This window comes from Cephus cinctus, unplaced genomic scaffold (genome assembly GCF_000341935.2).
Source record: "Cephus cinctus unplaced genomic scaffold, Ccin1 Ccin1_scaffold0695, whole genome shotgun sequence".
Lineage (NCBI taxonomy): Eukaryota > Metazoa > Arthropoda > Insecta > Hymenoptera > Cephidae > Cephus > Cephus cinctus.
Window position 1 is genome coordinate 367,776 of NW_014333317.1, and position 18,558 is coordinate 386,333.

The 18,558-nt window shown below is 38.8% G+C and overlaps 1 protein-coding gene and 1 long non-coding RNA gene across 3 annotated transcripts in view; one reads left to right on the forward strand and one right to left on the reverse strand.

Moving 5' to 3' along the window:
• Positions 1-18,558, forward strand: part of LOC107269990 (plasma membrane calcium-transporting ATPase 3) — a 128,900-nt gene that overhangs the window by 6,033 nt on the left and 104,309 nt on the right. The gene's annotated exons all lie outside the window — the stretch shown is intronic.
• On the reverse strand, positions 14,856-18,547 carry LOC112494674. 2 transcript variants are annotated; one of them, XR_003060379.1, is made up of 4 exons: positions 18,381-18,547; positions 16,904-17,009; positions 16,686-16,826; positions 14,856-16,490 (listed from the first exon to the last, which is right to left on the reverse strand). It is a non-coding gene; the product is annotated as an uncharacterized LOC112494674 (long non-coding RNA). The 2 variants fall into 2 exon arrangements; XR_003060380.1 differs by lacking the exon at positions 18,381-18,547 and adding an exon at positions 17,186-17,806.

An 18,558-nucleotide genomic window follows, 5' to 3' on the forward strand; every position in this document is an offset into this window, starting at 1 on the left:
CACCCTCCATATCGCCGACAGTACCATACAAATTTCTCTGCCAATCATATTTTTATTTTCTTTCGTTTTTTTTTCTTTCTTTTTCTCTTTTACTTTTTATATATTCACTTTCTCTCTCTCTCTCTCTCTCTCTCTCTCTCTCTCTCTCTCTCTCTCTCTCTCTCTCTCTCCCGCCACGTGTACTAATTTTTCTTGTTGCAAAAAGCCAAAGAAAAAAGAATACGAAATAAAACATATTAATGCATTACGTAAAAAAAACACCTCTGTGTACAAGTGCATTCAATTCGTAAAATCGTCTTTCCGTTGACACTTTTCTTACGAAACTTTGAATGCATCTTGACGCATTCGTAACTGAGAGAACCGACAAGAAAAATGTATCGCACTTTGTTACGGAGCGATGACGTATGACGTGAAACGAGCGCGGAAATGCTGACGTTACAAAAATAGTTGAACCGTGACCGTCGCAGCCGATGATCGATCTCACCGTGGAATTATTAAGGTGGATACACAAAGGAGTCGCGCGCGTCTTTCGACAAGGCCGAAGACCAGAATGTCTTCTTGTCGCAACTTCGAGCACGATTCTTGCTGGTAACAATCCAATCCATCCGGCGCGTTATATCCGTCAACGGAATTCCGCTTTAATTCCGCATCCTCAAGATTTCTACATATATGAATATACGTCGGTTCATTTTCGAACTCTCTCATTTGGAATTTTCATTTCTTCGTGCTTCCTTCCGTCATTCAAATTTCCTTATGGATTATTTTACTCGTCGGTTACTTTACTCCCTCTCTCTCTCTTGCTCACGTGCACCATTAATCCACTGCCGATATTTCCACTTTGGCGAGTTATGGAACTACGGAGCCATTGGCCTCGCACTTGTCGGGTTTCGGATCAAACGCGACTCTCACGTGTGTACTCGCCTTTACGACTGTAGGTCTGATAATTTTGCCTACGTCGGCTCTAAATAAAAATATAGTCCAGTTACATCGTTGGTGGAAAAGCTGTTTTGTGTTTTTCCAAAAATTTTTTTTTTTCAATTCAGCTGATATGCTCCGTGGCAATTTTTGGAATATAGAAATTTGCTGTTTTACCTGAAAAAAAAAAATGCATGATTCTGCCTCAACAAAGCAATGTTCCATGTAGTAATGTATCTAGCTCGTCCAACTAAAGCAGCCCGTGCACAAGGATGCACAGGAATGCACGGCGATGCACAAAAGTGCAGGGAAATGCACGTGAATGGATGGAAACGCAGAGGAATCCACAGGCGCGTAGCGAAGGCGGGAGCTGCGATGCTCCTGTTATGTGTGCCTCGGCCGGGCAATCGCGAGTAGAGCTCGGCCGCGCGGATATTCTTGGCGTCGAGGCGGCCGCCACATGTAGGACACACTAGGCAAAACCGATACGGCGCGGCCTGCGACGACGGCACGCATGTTCCACGAATCCGTGCGTACAACTTTTTGGATTACCTAACTGGCGGCCAATGCGGTGAGATTGCGATTTTAATTCGAGTGCTTTCATCGAGCAGAAGTAAGATCGATATTGAAAAAAGAGTCAAAATTTTTTTTTTTTTTTTTTTAATACCATTTTGAAATTTTTTACTTGACAATATTATTCAAAAGTATCATCCAATAATGGAGAACAATGGAGTCGACGGTTAGATGTAAAAGGTACTTTGATCAATTGGAATAATACATTTTTAAGTTCGTGGATAAATTTTTATAATTTTTAATAAAATACTAAAGACTTTTCCTAAAAGGCCATTTTAATGGGTCATTTATTATTTCAAGAGTATGTGTATCTTTATTGAACATATCGATCCCGAACTTCATAATATTTAATTGGAGACTGTCGATAACGTTGGATTCTAGGTTAGGTCGGGTAGGGTTGGGTTGCACGTAGGAAAAAGCCGATTTGGTTAGACGTGCTGAAAGGGGAAAAAGTAAAAAAAAAAAGTGACAGCTCTGCATGGTCGCGCGTATACGTGTACGCGTGTGCATGTTTTAAGTGTGCCTGACGCACGTGGGATTGGATGAAAAAATTGGCAAAGGGCGATCCTCTGACAATGCGTATCGGGTCACGGTGACGGTAGGAAAAGTCAATCAGGATTTCCACTTTTCCAGTAACAATGACTGGCGCAGCGTGTGCTGTATTCGCTGAAAAAGAAGAAAGCTGGAATATTAAAAGAGGTTATCGAGGGTCGACCAATCTAAATGGTTCATTAGACTGTATGATTGATCCATTTACACTTTTTACCAAAAAAATTGTGAAAAAAAATGTTATATATTCTGCAATCAACCCCACCTCCCCCCCCCCATGAATTTATAAGACATTCGTGCTAACCCTTGATCGTGCCTAATGACTAAGGGCAGCATTTAATTATTTACGCACACGCGCATGCGCACACGTGTAATTAAGGTTGTTAAAATGAAAAAAAGTAAAAAGCAAGGTTTACGTAGTGAGAGAGGTTCTTGATGAGGCTGGAACGGCTGGGGGTGGACCGAGCAGTCGATGAGCAGATGATTGGGGCGGATGGGTGGGAGGGCTACTGCCATTTGCAGGTATTGGATTAATTAAACGTTCTCTATCGGGTGTTCCTCGGCATATTGGATTTGCATCCTGATGTTCTAATTAGTCGTTGCTCCCATCGGCTACCCCATTTCCGGCCCAGCTGCAATAACCGTAAAGTAAAAATATACTTTTGGAATGAGTAGCAAATTTTTTCATTTTTTCTTTTGTGTCCTCCATATTTTTTTTTTAACTGCCGTCAAAGCTTGTTGGCAACCGTTTATACGTCAGAGGTAGCGAGGGGATGGGTTTATCAGTGACATCATCGATCTCCTTATCGACGTTGTTCCAGTTCGAATTTATTCGGCGCTGTCAATCGAATTTAACCTGACTTAACTATCACGCTTATCATTGACATACTGTCAGTTGCGATTATCACTAAATAATATTTGACGAATTTTATGCGTCAAACTCGGGTAAATTTTGTTGGGGATTTTTTGATATAAAAATTAAAAAAATTCTGATTAACGTTAAATTGAAGGAAAACGAAATACTTTGGCCTCTTTGAAGTTATTCTTCTTTACTATCGTTTGATGTTATTTAGGTATAATTAAAAGTTTCTTAATTGACTCTATTCTGATAGTAATTGAGACATTATATTTATTATACAACACTCTAATTTCACAGCGAAGTGAAACTTGCTTGATCGCAATTTATAGTTGCGAAAAATTTTATTTGATCATAAGTATGTAATTGATCGATAAAAATAATTATATAGAGATTATTAATTGCAAAAATGTAATTATCACGTGACGTATAATCCACCCGTAGGTATACTTAGGCGTAAGAATATACGGGTCAAAGGTCTCGTAAAATTTCGAAAGGTCATCCCCATTAATTACCAAAAGGTCACGGCGCGTTAGGCGTTCTCGAATTTTTTCAAAATTCTACATATTCGTCCCAATCAAATTTTACAATTTCCATTATACGGTATCACAGTATATTTTTTTAAATTTTTTGTCCTTTTTTTCTGTTTCCCCATTTGCATATTTTTCGTAACCATAACGATGACACGTTTGCCTATCCCGCGGACGTACGCCCGAAAGTTCATACGAACTTATTACCGGACTCGCTCAAGCCGCCATATCTACCTCACGTGATGCACTAAAGCTCACGATGTCAGATTAATGCTGATAAGCCAAAGTCCTGGAAAAAGGGCGTTCGATATTTTTTTTATCAAATTGCGAGAATAAAAGTAAATAAAAATGAAGATGAACAAGGGTAAAAAATCCATCTGTTCGCTAACGATGAATTATACGAACGGAAGTGTATAACGTATACTTATAAGAATTTTGAAAAATAATTTTCATATTTTGCCGTAATAATTTTTTTTTATTAATTAAATTTGACCTCTTCTCCCTCTCTTTTTTTTTTCTTCAGCTCAAGTGGCTCTATCATAATTCACGCGATCGCGACGTCACGTGCACACGCAATTATTTCGCGAATGCCAATAAAATTACGTCGACGGTGTTATATATGTGTGCCATTATGATTTAGCCTTTAGGAGGCAGCGTAAATATTTTCAACCGAAATGCATTGTAGTAATATATCGTTAATGCACTGCCACCAGATAATGAGGAATTAATATTTGCACGGTTGGTACGAACTTGGCTCAACAATTTGCTCATTTATGGATTCATGAAACTCCAATGGTTTCCTATACAGATATATTAACGTCGTAACAGCAATGCCGTCTGTTTACGCTTTGATGTCACCTCGAGTGCGTAATACGTTTTATGCACAATGGGCACTGCACTTGCTGAAGTGCAATTGCACATATATATATACAGGGATAACGCGTTGGCTTAATTCTCCATTAGACATTCGACATAAGTCCATTTAATTGGCTGTAAAACAAATGGAAGTCTGACCCCCGCCACCCCAAATGCCCACCCTACCATATTTACCAAAATACACGAGACAAAAATCGAAAAGCATCTGTATATTGGTATTACGGGATTGGTGCCAGGGACGGAAATCAATAGTAGTGTTACCAGTGAATCGACACTCGAGTAGGACGAGAGTTAAAGAGAGACAAAGAGAGAAAATGAAATGGTGTCAACCAGGGAATCGAAGAGAAGAACGAGGAAGAAGATACAAAACGTATGTCGATCCACTAAAAAAAAAAAAAAAGGTTATAAAACAGAAAACCAAAATAACGAAAATAAAAAAAAGTCTGTGTGACGAATCTGATAAAAAAAAAATGAAATTCCCGTGCAATTTAGATTTTCTTTTTCCTTTATTCTTTTTTTAACGATATACACGTCGGACAACTGACAATAGGCAATTGGCAATAGGCAGTCGGTGGGCGTAATCTAAGATGATATACGCAACGCAATCCAGGAAGTGAAATAAAGTAATGTTCGTTTCCAGCAATTCCCCGTGTGAAACGATCCGCGTCTCGAGGGCAGACGAACACAGAGGCACCGGGCGAGTTGGCCAGTAGCGTATTTGGCGAAGGTGGCGTAAGGGGGCGCCTAGAGTGGCGCCAGTCGCCAAATCAATAGGATTTAGTCTGATTTTCTTACGGTCGACGCTCGGCCTATATAATGAACCGGGATGCCAGCTGACGTAGGGACCTAGAAATAATGGTTGCTGGGAGAACCAGTAACGTACCCTTGCTCCTTTCTGTAACTACCCTTGCATGTCAATAGGTACTCCTAGGTACCTACATAGCCGTACATCGAATGACAGTAGCAAAGTCGGTAACGTCACCGGCACCCCTTATACTTTCTTCCCGTCTTGGTCGTATAAGCAGCTTCGAAGGCAGACCCAACCCTCGACCTCTGGATATCCTGGTATAGGAGCGCTAAAGCGTCTCCTCCCGCTGGGATAGCGTCCCGACGCCTCAGCGACGATGGCGCCGTCCGTACGCCTTCTAGCAGACGCCTCCATCCCCCTTTGGCCGAGCAGCGCCCCCTTTGGTACCACCCCCTGTCTATCGTATACGGCCCTGTCCCACATACTTACTCCTCTCTTCCGTGTCTCTTGGAATCTCTCGGCTGTATCTCGGGCTGACTAGACACTGGCTAGCATCCCTTGCTGGCTGGCTGGTATACTATATAGTGTTGCTACTGAACATTGCTATCATGCGTGTTACGTGTATATATGTATATACTGGGTTATTATATGAGGTATACCTATACCGGGTGCACACTGAGGGAATTCAATGACTGTACTTTTGTGCCCGTAAGGATGCTTCTGTTGCGTAATTTGTGTTGATATTGAAACACGAGATTGGTACCTGCCTGGGATTATTTGGGTTAATTGAACTGGACCCATTAGTATAAGGATAATTTGGTGCTGTGGGTGAGTTAACGATTACAAGGAATTATTTTAGGCTGAGGATCTAATTAATTTATTTTTAGCCATCGTCGTGAATTGGTTTTGAAGGGAGATAATAAAAAGAAGATTTGAATTCGTGGATATTTGAAAAATATTACTCCTTTAACCATCTACGGTATTCGAGGAACGAGTCATGCGAAATTGCAACCTTTGATTTATTCGCGTTCGGCGAATCGAGGAGTCGGGTTAGGTTGGGTTACTCCAATACTTGGAAACTGACCGTGATGAACGACCGGTTGTACGAATTTTTCGCCTGGAATAAAATTTCCTATGACTTACATAAGTTTCGTCTTTTTTCTTTTGCTTTACTTTTGGCAGGGTGGCGCTTTTCAGAATTTTATAATTCTTTCAAATTGTACACCCTGTATATACGGTTTCAGTAATCCATAAAGCATTTTCATTTATTCCAATAGTTATTACACGTATCGATATTCGAATACTTGGTAACCTATAGTGACGGATACTCAAGCATTACCCAGCGTCTGGTATCGGAATACTAGTTTCCCTGAAAATGATGAAAAAAAAAGAACAAGACTCAACGGTTCATTTCGAGGCGACAAAAAAATTGTAGATATACGTGTGATAAAAAAATTAGTTTAAAAAAAAGTTCGACCCATTCGTTTCCCCCAGATACGTTCGGCCATTTTTTTCTCGCCGTCTGCTCCGTCCTTCCAGTCTAAATCGCTCGGAACGTCAGGCCTGCCAACCCTACGAATTATTCTAGCGCAAACTGACCGTTATTCGTATAAAACGTAGGGTTTACCATGTTGGCAGCACGTGATGGATGATAACACGGATTCCCAACGGAAAATAACGTTTAGCATGATTCTTCAGATTTGTCTCTTTAAGATGCAGTTTCCGTGTCACTTTTCATCCTGTAGAAAGTATCCCAGCTTTAAGCCACAGTAAGACGCGACGCGCAGACGTCTTGATAGAGACCTTTTATCGACATCAGAAACAAAGACGCTCTAACGTAAATTTTATATCATCTTATAACAGACTGAACATCCTTTTTCTCAAGACCGTTATAGGAGAATACAATATAGATATACGTGCCTTGCCATAGAACAGTGAAACAATATAAACACGTAACCGTGTAGCCTCTACCATATATTTTTCCATTCTTTCCTTTTATTATCGTTTGTACCTTGTTAAACATTATCTCTTAGCCATTTAAAGTCTCGCACACAGAACTTCCGTAAGGATAACTTAAAGTATAGACCAACCAGCGTACGTCGATAAGACTGTAAAATATCCACGTAAGCTCATAGGCTTAACCCGTACGTTATGCTTATGGAAATTTTACGCGCGAGACACAGTTTGGTGGCAATTACAGTTATGGTTATCTCGAGGTCTTCTAATCATAGCACAACCTCCATTTTAACGAACGAACCTAATCTTGCGCCGTTTTGTTAGCTAGGAAAAAAAAAAACACAGCAGGACATTATCGCGATTGGACACACCTGATCCTTTGAAAGGATCTTCGTGACGTCATAACGGACCGATCGAGTATTACAAATGAAAACCGGAAGTTGAGGTAAAAAGGTCATTTTTTTTTCTTTTTTTTTCAAAATTCGTCAATAAATATATTTTGGGTAATAACTTACACACCACAAATTAATTGGTTAATAATTTACATAATTTTTTTAATCCGTCAAAAAGCCGTAAATGTATTCGAATTTATACGGATTTAGTTTTCCATCGATTCACAGCGCACTTTGCTCTTGAAACTGTCTGTTATAAACTCTATCGTCTCTCGTTCTGTCTACAGGGTGGTTTAATTAGATTAGACTATCAAAGAGGAACAGTCTCTGATTCATTGTCTATGGAATCATTGAGTCAACGTGCATCCACGTACACTGTACAAACAGTAGGTAATTCTGTGTGCGTAACCTTTCTCTTGACGTAACAAGCGTCAGTGACCTGGGGTCAACGTAGAGGCTGATTCAAAGATCGGTGCCTCGTCCAAAAAGAAAGTTGTCGATAGCCTGTAAAAAATAAAATTGAAAATTTCCGAATTCTTTCTGCTAAGCCTTCAAAAGTTCCGTCTGATTAAAAACAAACATTCGCGTGGATTTCCCAGCCAGGAAATAACACGGGAACGAATTCAACGATGAAACAATAACTTCCCGCGCGGACTGTACGAAGGAGCGTTTTACAGGAGAAATATGCATCCGTAGACAAAAATAAAATTTTGTCACGTAATATTATTATTATTAATTTAAATTCCCTTACGTCACCATACACGACCATTCCCCCTATCCAACTTCTATTACCCGATCACGTGACGCCATTGATTTAAACCTGTCGCGTAACGTCATTAATGTCGTATCGAGGTGACGTCATCGTAATGACGTAACTCGGCCTTTAAGTCCAACAAACTCCAAATGGTTTGTACACGTCACGAACTCGTTGCTCAAGATCAAACGTAAATTGGAACGAACGAGACGCATGCCTTAAGATCATTTATGGTACCGATCCTTAAGGCCGTCATAGTTGCGTCAGTGCTCCCAATGAGATCTATACCCAGTACGTAATAACACTCGTCGAGCCGTATACACGTGGCACAAAAATTATTTTCCTTAATTCCGACATTTTTTTTTTTTTTTTTATGAAAATTCGTTTGGGCAATCATCATTATTATGCATTTCGAGGTCAATCGAGTTAACGTTCTCCAAAGTGCACCGGGTGCATAGTGCATCGCAGGGTAGAATCGTCAAAGATCAAGATCATCTAGTTGAATCGAAAGGAGTGCACCGGATCGAATTATTCAATGAATCGTTAAGTAGCCGCGTGTAAACTCGTTTTGACGACCCGACAGTCGTCGATGCAATTCAACTGCACCAGAAGGCCGTTGCGTAATGCATCATAGAGAGGATGACGCGTGTCGTTGATTTCATTGAGAGAATCATTCGTGACGATTAACTCGGCCAGCAGTTTATTATCGTTACTCAGTAGATATTTGTTTTTTCTTCTGTCGATACTACCGATTATATGGTCGCTGCATCGCTGCGAACAGTGCTTAAGACCATCGTATGCAACCCGGCTGATGATATCGTCGCGAATTGCATTCGAGGCTGAATATTTTTTTTTGGCATAATAAAACCCGTCCGTGACGTCACCAGCAGACGACTTTAGAATTGACGCATCGCTTCGGCGATTCTTCCTAGTCCAATGTCTGTGCTGGAGTGACGTCAGTCGGTTCACATGAGAACAGACCTTATCTTCGGACCAATCAGGAATCCGGTATTAAGGATGAATAAGACTGACGCGAGTCGAACTAGAGTCATTCTCACGTTACATTGGGAATGCGGTATATTATACTATAGTACGTTTTATCGTAGCTTAACTTCTTTACACGTAGAACTTGTGTAAAATTTGAAAAGGCAAACTTGACGTGTAATTTTTGAAATTTGAATTTTTACGGTCGTTACGAAATACGTTAAGAATTGCAGGGGACTGGTATTTCTAGGAGTGTCACACCTCGTGACCTTGACACGAAAATTTTGAAATACTTTCCATGTAGCGAAGACGGAATACCGATATGGAGAGGATTGCACGATTCGGCAATTATTTTGCGAAATCCACTCGCGCCTATATAATCAGTCAGTACATATATATATATATATATATATGCATGTATTCGTGACGGGTTTAGCTGGGAAGTTGGTAAGATTCGGCAGAACCGCGGACGACAAAGCATCGTCAGGCTCAGTGAATCAATTTTATTTTTATTTCGAGGTCACGTCTATCGAGTCTGCACTTACGCACGTGTATTAATACGTCCCTGTAATCTACAAGATTTCATACTGTTCGCATATATATATATATATCTACACGTATGTCTGTACTCATTGAATTTTCAAAGAAATCAGTTTGTCATCAACACTTTTATTATATGTCGTTTTTATGCTACACGGAAACGGTCCATTAATAACTTCCGGCACGTAGTAAACGCAATAAAAGTTTAACTCGCGTTAGGCCACTTTGATCAGTCAAAATGAAAATTTATAGTGAAACGACGAAAATCATTGCACTGCAATTTCAAACGATGCACCGGCATTCCCTTTGTACCTTTATGCTGCGGGGAGTTTATTTGTCATTTTTTTTCTATTATCTGGTCAACCGAAAGGGAACGGTTTGAATTTTTGATGCAACGTTATATAGAAGTGCATGTATGAAACTGCATTGAATTTTCGATGCACTTTTTCGCATCTTTAAAGTAACTCTGCCCGAAATTTACAACGCGTGAAATTTGATAGTCTTTCGTGAGACAAAGTGGCGGATTTACATTGTGAACGTAATTTTTGTTTTAATTTCGAAAAAAAAAATGGATTTATTTACATATTCAAAATTTATTCTTCACTCGTCGTTCATTGGTTGATCATAGTGGTAAATGACAATGCTACAGTCTTCGTAATGACCACAGTGGGATCCCACGTCGTTATTAAATTTCCAAATTAATTACTGCTGCTGCATATTACGTGTATTTATATATATATATATATATATATATATATATAGTTATTTGCGTCATACATGTCATATGTGTTAACACGTTGTATCAGATGAATTTAACATCACAGAATGAAAAATTGTCTCGATGACGTTTTACTGGCATGTGTAACATAGGCAACTCGGTGTATGTTTTAATTAGATGAATTCTTAGAACCCATTAAACATTTTACTCGATTAAACTATTTTAGACGGATAGAGACGTCGACTCCCATGCGGAAGGTACTGACAGGGCCGCGCCCAGTAGACACCCACTGGATTGCACGTGCATTCGCGTCCCGATATGCAGCTACAATAATGCACCGTTGCATTACTGATATATCTTGAAATTCATCTCAGCAGTCATATAGAATTTCCGTAATTGAAAAATTTTTCAAATTCCACGAGTACCACGTTCTTTTTAATGACACCGGCCACCCATAGCTTTTACTGCGAATAATATTTATCTTGTTTTATTGCATTTGAGTAAGATGCATTTATTCATTTTGCGTATGATCGATATGACTCCCCCACTTCTTTGAAATTACTGTACGTAGTATAGGTTGTATAATTTTTTTTTCTTTCATCTGCTGCATCTCTAATATGCATCTGCATGCACTGTGGAGATGCAGTGTATTCCAGTGCATTTCCTTAAATTCCCTTGTACCAGAGTGCACTGTCGCAGTAGTATATATATATATATGTATATGTATATGGTAAGCATGCAATATGCAAGTCGTGTGTGGTCGATTATTCGTGCAAGGTTCCTGATTAAAATTGCTACGTCAAAGGTCTGTGAGGCTTTCAAATAAAATTGCAGGTTTTTAACAAAGTGCATATACTCGACATTAAAAAATAGCTATACCGTCCCCTGACAGACGTTGGTCGTTACATATAGAAAAAAAAACACATAATTACTTGGACATTTTAAAAAAACATTTCCCATAATTTTCACATAGTTCTCAAAAATTCTCGAAAATTGGCGTATTCGTAGAATGAAAAGTGTTTGCGAAAAAAAAAAAAAATTAAAAAATATCAAATATCCATATATACATTTTTCAAAATGGCTGATGTCGCGAGGTACAAACGATCGATAGGAGGTCCCCTGTACAAATTCTATGGGTAACAATGATAGGAGGCTGCGGTGGATAATAGAATTTTTTTCTCCTGTCGAGGTAAAACTGAATTTTACACATTGACGTTCCCCCGTCTCCATTAATCTAATGGTGCAAAAAATCCCTATTTAAAATTGTTTCACGAGATAAAGTTTTTTTTTTTTTTTTTTTTAATTAAATTAGACCCAGGTTATAATTATCCAGAACTTTCTTTAATTAATTCAATTGATTTTTATTGATTTACCTTTGGTAAAAAAATATGGACATATTTTCCTACGCGACATGCGGTTATTTTCTTTACCTAATTACAGTCGTACTAAAATATCTGTCAGTTGGTCTAATCTTATTTCATACCATCTATGTCTCGTACCTCAATTTCTATACTGGATTCAAGCTATTACACGCACTTATGCTAATGCGAATAACTCGCGATACTCGTATTGGCAGGAATACCAGAGACAGAAATGGCGAAATGGGCCATATACTTATCTGTGTACAATAGCACACATGTGAATTGTGTATAGTATGTAGTGTATAGTATTTACAATAGATATCCCCTAGGCTCTGTGACCTGCTTTACATGGACTGATTATATGTGAGTAAATAAAGTACAGAATTACATATGGAATACATAGCTATCTACTAAACCATAAAGGAAACATAATATTCATTAAAAAATATATATACAGGTATATATGTATAGATATGCGCGATGTTCGGAGGTAACTTATAAAGAAATGACAGAGCGCGGGAAATTTGAAATCTTTTTAACTTGCATGAAAGCGAAAAGCGTACGTGTAAAAAGTCAAAGGGGTGCAACTCTAAGGCAGCCTTGGGTTAGTCTATACGGTGAAAAAAAAAATATTTTTAGATGTTGCCTAATCGCGCTCACGTTGCCCAGGACCGTAAAGCGCTCGCGAAACAGTCCGGAACTTTCAAACAATGTCAAAATTTAGTGTAAACAGACCCATAAAAGAGTCGCCACCCAACTAACAAAAACCTATTCTTGCCCTCGACTTCATTCCACTCGTTTTTTCCCTTGATGCACTCATTTTCTTTCCTGATTTTTTTTTACTTGTTCCTTTTTGTCGTCTTCAATGAGACGGTCGAAATAATTAACTTGCGAAATTGGACTACCAATTGTCATACTTAACCTAGTAATTATTAATTGACACAGTCATGTTGGCGATGAATATTTTTCTATTTTTAAAAAATTTGTATGCACGATAACGAATTAAAAAAAGAAACCATAATTTAAAAGGAAAACGGGGTTTTTAAAATTATCCTACTTTAACTGGTACGAAAATGCCTTTGTTTGCGTGCTAGTCGGAGAAATTCATAAAGTGAGTCATGACTCGACTTAGAGAAGCATGAAACAAGTAACTAAGTGCTCAAGTACCAATACGTACCAGACTGGAAAGCTTCCAAGTATTTTTCCTTCTCGAGTTTCGCACTCGAATCGCAGCCGAGTATCCACGAATTGTTTCTTCGGCCTTTTCCGCCTCCATGTAGGGAAGGATCGTTACGCTTTTCTTGGTTTTCTTCTTTTTTTTTTCTTTTTTTTTTTCGATTCCTATTCGCACGTTTTTTACATTGTCTGTCATTATTATTATTATATTCCTTTCTGCTGAAATGTGATATTCTTTAAGACGACTGTACCTACCAATACTTCTGCTGTACTGTAATCATTATTACTACCACCCATCATCCACTACCCACTTCTACTATCCACTCCGTTTCCGGATTCGCAATTTATTGACCTTCGACTCCGGGATCACCCTCTGGGCGTTGTCTGACTGGGCTGCGACGTGTTCCATTTAAAACGTCTCTACCTACTTTTTACCATTCTTTACCTCTGATAGACGTTAAAGTGCATTTAATGGTCGATTGTGAGAATTACGTCATTTCTACTGGATCATTATTATTTTTGACCTTTATTTCGGGTGCACCTTACAATATGTACCTTATGCGTTTGATGCACTTTGCTGCGTGATTTTTATGTAGAATAATATTTTTGGAATCTGAAGTTTGTTCATTTTATAAAATAAATCAGTAACGTTACTGATGTATTTGTGTGAAAAATGCAATCAAACGCGGATTCATTGTTGCGACTGCACGTTTTTGAAAACTAATGAATTTATTGATGATGCAAATACATAAAATTGCACTTTCCAAAGTTTCAGCTCTTCGCGTGCATTTGTATATGAAACCTAAACACCACGTTATTATTCATAATAGGCAAAATGGCCAGTATCAAAGTAAAAGTATCGATTAACCTCACGTATGCACTTTGTCGATTGAATGCATTTGTATAAAGTGCATATCGGTGCATCGACGTAAACCGCGTAGTGCCATGTGCATTGATAATTTCGTTAGTGGTACAGCAACAGAGAGTGTGCCTAACCGAACCCGGGATATATCCCATTCGAAATAACTCCCAATAACCGCGAATACCTTTGAATCAAATCGACAACGCTTGAAACCGATGAGAAAGAAATTGTGAACCCAGCATAAATAGTGCAAGATGGATTTAAATTGAATAAGGAGTAACAGTCTAATGAGAAATAACGATATTTGGAAAATCCAAAGAAAAATGAAACTATTAAGCACAGATAGAGTTTAAGAGAAAATTTTTGAAAATAATTATTTATTTATAATCATTGTTCACAACAATTATTTGTTTTATGATAATTAGGGTTAGTATCGATTTTTCTGATCCACGTCTTCCTTTTATTTCGAACGAATCTCTATTGGCGTTCCTGATAAATTTACTGTAGAAAAGAAGTAAAATCGAGAATCTTCAATCGGAAGAAATGTCAGCTCCATGCAAATGCTATTACTATGCTGCATCGTGCTGTGTGCAATTTTCTCCTTTCTTCGATTTAAATCGAATCAAATTCTTATTGTATTGACATTATGAGATTTGTGATGTCAACTTTTGATAAATAATATATACTTATTCGCTATCTTGATTTACGTACAGGCGTAACTTTTTTGAGATAACTTTAGGTAAGTAGGATGACTGCTGAAAAATTTTGTATGAAAACCTTTTTTTTTTTAAATGAGACAAGTATTTCCAAATCAGGTCGTGTCACCGTCCACGGGATTTTCAGTTCAGTTGGAATTTATTAGACGGAAGTAACGGAGCGCGAGTCAAGAATAATGACAAGAAGTTGAATGTAAAATAGAAGAAAGTCATGCGAGAGAAAGAGCACGAGTAGAGGAAGAAAGGGGAAATGGCACGAAAGATAAAAAAGATGTGTAAATTAATGTAAATTACAAAAGAAACCATTTTTTCATAATATCAAATTTATTAATGAATAATTTTTCTTCGTAATATATGCACCCTTGCGTCTTACTATTTACGTAGGACACGTGTATAATGGCACATACATATATTTGCGTGCATCCAAGTGCGCGAACAATGTTTCGACGGTGTATGTGAATTTTGAAAATTGTTCCACTGTACAAGTAACTGGTGCAGCGAAGTTCGAGTAAATATTACAAAATTTCAACAGACTCCAACTTCATAGTAAGCCTCGCGGAGGAGCTTTGAATTACTCGTAGATAAGAATGATAAGACAGTGAAATCCATTAACCCGCGAAACGCGCAATGTCTCAGCCCATTGTCCTTTTACTGAAATTCATTAAGAAGTTTCGGCTTAATTTTCGTAACACAAAAGCAAACCCATCGTCACCGTACTCCATCGTAACAGCCCTGTACATACCTACATTGCATGTACATACACTTTCCTGCACAGTGAAATACACTATACCACACACCCTATACCCCAGTATACATATACCAAAGTCGTACCTTCTTAGAGGCTGAGGCATTCAGATTTTCGTAGCCTAAGCTCGCCTAATCCTTACCCAAGGATACGTTTTGCATTTAGACGAAGCCACAGGGCTCGCGACGCCATTTTGTCTTTTGCCAAATTTAACCCGTAGCCAAAATTTATTATATCTTTTTGAATTCCTTAAAGTCCCTCAAACAATTCCATGAAATCGCACGAGCTTATCGTCTTAGGCAGATTTATTGCAATTTTTCATCTCCGTCTCCCAAAAATATTATCTTCGTCCTATTTCAATTTTAAGGAAATCAATAATTACACGATATTCAAAATAACCTCACGTGACCAATATACGGAAATCGCGTCATATACAATACATATACTCCGATACTCCGTTTGGATTCTCCTCACGCAATTCCAGGTTTCACCAAAAACATCCCTTATCTCAATTCTCCCCACTTCGTTACTCGGAAACTTCATCTCTGATAATTAAAATAGTTCGAACAAGTTATACAGCAAATCTGATGACAAGCTCGCGAGACACTTGGAAACTTCTGTCCGATTTAAATTCGTTCCGCTTTACGTAACGCAGCCTGTATTTACGTTTCAGTCAAGGTTAGGTCTCACCATCGACGTATCATCTTCATTTTCGCATCCTCATTAATTAAGCTCAAGCTTCGTGCTAATTGAAGTAGTCCGTACCACGTCATGTGACAACTGTGACGACACAGTCTCGGTGCAGGAATCTTCAAACTTGTATCTGATTCCAGTTAGTTTCAGCTCACCTAGTATAGAAGGTTATTTATGTTTCGAAGAAGGTTAGGTTAGATTCCACCTTCGACTTCTCATTTACCTTCACCCTCGCAGCCTCCCCCGTGTTCCTATAGATTCTACTTGAACTATCTAACTGTAACTTAACCTAACCTAACCTAGTAACTACTATCCGCTATACGTATAACCTTCGTCCTACAACTTACAACCTACCGGGAGAGACTCCCAGTCATCTCTTTTCATCCACCCTCCGCACTTTCCTATCTTCCAGCGACCTTCGACCTTCCCGTGATTTCTCGCCTCTTAACGAGCCTCCCCGAGCCAAGCGGCTGCCCAGTCCTCGTGGATCCTCTTGGTTGAACATTGACGACAAGATATTCATGAATTGGTCGTCTTCTTATTTTTCTTCGTGACGTCATGAAAAACGGAGGAAAATTGCGATCAGGCAAACTGAAGCGGAAAATCTTAGGACTGGGACGAAGTTGCATATTGCCAAATTTATTCTTTTTTTATGTGACGTCCATCGTCACTCTCGCGCACGTGCACTCATGTGTGTGACATATGCGAATGGTCGCCTGGGGGAAAATGAATTTCACGTACCATTGTATGTACATTGCGCAGTTTCCTCGACTCTGGTTCGACTCCGGGTGATTTCAAAATTTTTTTTCTTTTTCCTTTTTTTTTCGTCGTTTTCACTTAGTTGTCCCTTGTTTCGATTTTTAAAAAATTGTTTCCTGCTTCCTACGTGTGATTGAAAAGTTTGCGATATTTTCAATTACATCGTATATCAAGGGTTAAAGGAAAAAAGATCGACTCACCCCATTCAACGTATGGCACAATAGTGTGAAATAAGAGCAACGTGGAAATTTCGTTGAAAATTGAGCGAAAACGTCGGCAGACGTAAAATAAATCATCCCCTTCTACCTACCCGAATGAATATAAATATGTATCCATAAATAACTCAAACTTTAACATAAGAAGTAGCTTGCACGCAATGTTTTCCGAAAAGCATAAGCGTCCGCGAGTAAATTCGTTCCGCGATTAACACTGACTTTTTAGTTTACCTTTTTTGAGAAAAAAAAAAAATTCAAATCCATTACCTAAACCTAATTCCGCCAAATTCCCGTTACTTCACAATAACAATACATCGATTTAACCAGCTGTCAATTACACAGCCGTCATCTCGTAAATCGGAGCTCACAGGTTCGCAGCGTTATTTTTGTCGAAAATCATGTGAATTTAATCGCCGTGACTTCATTCAAAGCGCACGTGTACAAATAAGTTTCGCGCATGCGCACCACCGAGTTCCACCATAAATTCCCATCTGGTAGCACACTTCGTTTCAAGGTTTACGTGAACCAGAAGCTAAACAACAACAATAATAATTGTCTGCTTATGGTTGCATATGTGTAATGTATATGCATCTCGGGATGAATTCGTTACACTAACTGTTGTTGGACGCCATGACAGGGTCGGGTCCGGAGGCTGCCAAAATTTGACACCAGATGGCTCACTGCTTCACATATGCAGCTGTACAGCTGCCACATTGGCTGACTGGGCGCTCGGGAATTTTACGTGTTACTTGAAAAGTACGTTATAGGTATACTGGATGAGATATCAGATACATAACACATATCACGTGCATACGTAATATTTATACAGTAATATATATACCGTGAGATCGAGTCTATCCATACTACATCGACCTTGAATGTTTATAGAGGAATCGCAAAGTGCAGATTTTATTTGTCTTCTTGTTTCTGAACGTGCATACATAATAATTGTGTTGATACAGATTCTATTTGTAACATCTGACTTGTTTATTGTTCTTTAAGCGAACTGCACTCTGGTGGTGGATTCAGGAACTACCGATGCATTCATCGCATTTGTCTTACGCTATATTTGCTGCACGTGTCAGACTTGATATTTGAGGCTCTTTAGAAATTTTTTTTACACTGCGTACAAATCGCGAGTGCACTCTTTAGTTAAGGTACACCCTGTATAACGAAACAGAAAACAGGCCGCTCGAGATTCAAATTCATATTTATGAATGAACGTTAAGAGCAGAAAGCGGAGACGCAAGGGAGACAAGTTTGAAAAATAAATCACCGGGTACTCCGGTGTAATAAATAAAATTTTGTCATATTCATAATTCTCTTATCCGCTTTTATTTTCGCAAAAGAAGTAAAAACAGGCAAAAAACATTGTAGATCGAGCGTCCAAATATTTTAAGTTTAAAATACACAGATTAGAACGTCTACGGGAGATTCAGAAATAGTATGCTATTATACATACGCGGAAATCGTATGGTAATCGAGCATAACCCCTCTCTTGCACACAGTTGTCAATTTCCGGTGTTGGACAATGGAACAGGTAATTTCTGGATTCTCTAATAACTTCCGGCTCTATCAACGATATTCACCGATTCCCATAGATCCGTCTCCGTTCTCATCTCCGTCCCCCCCCCCCCCGT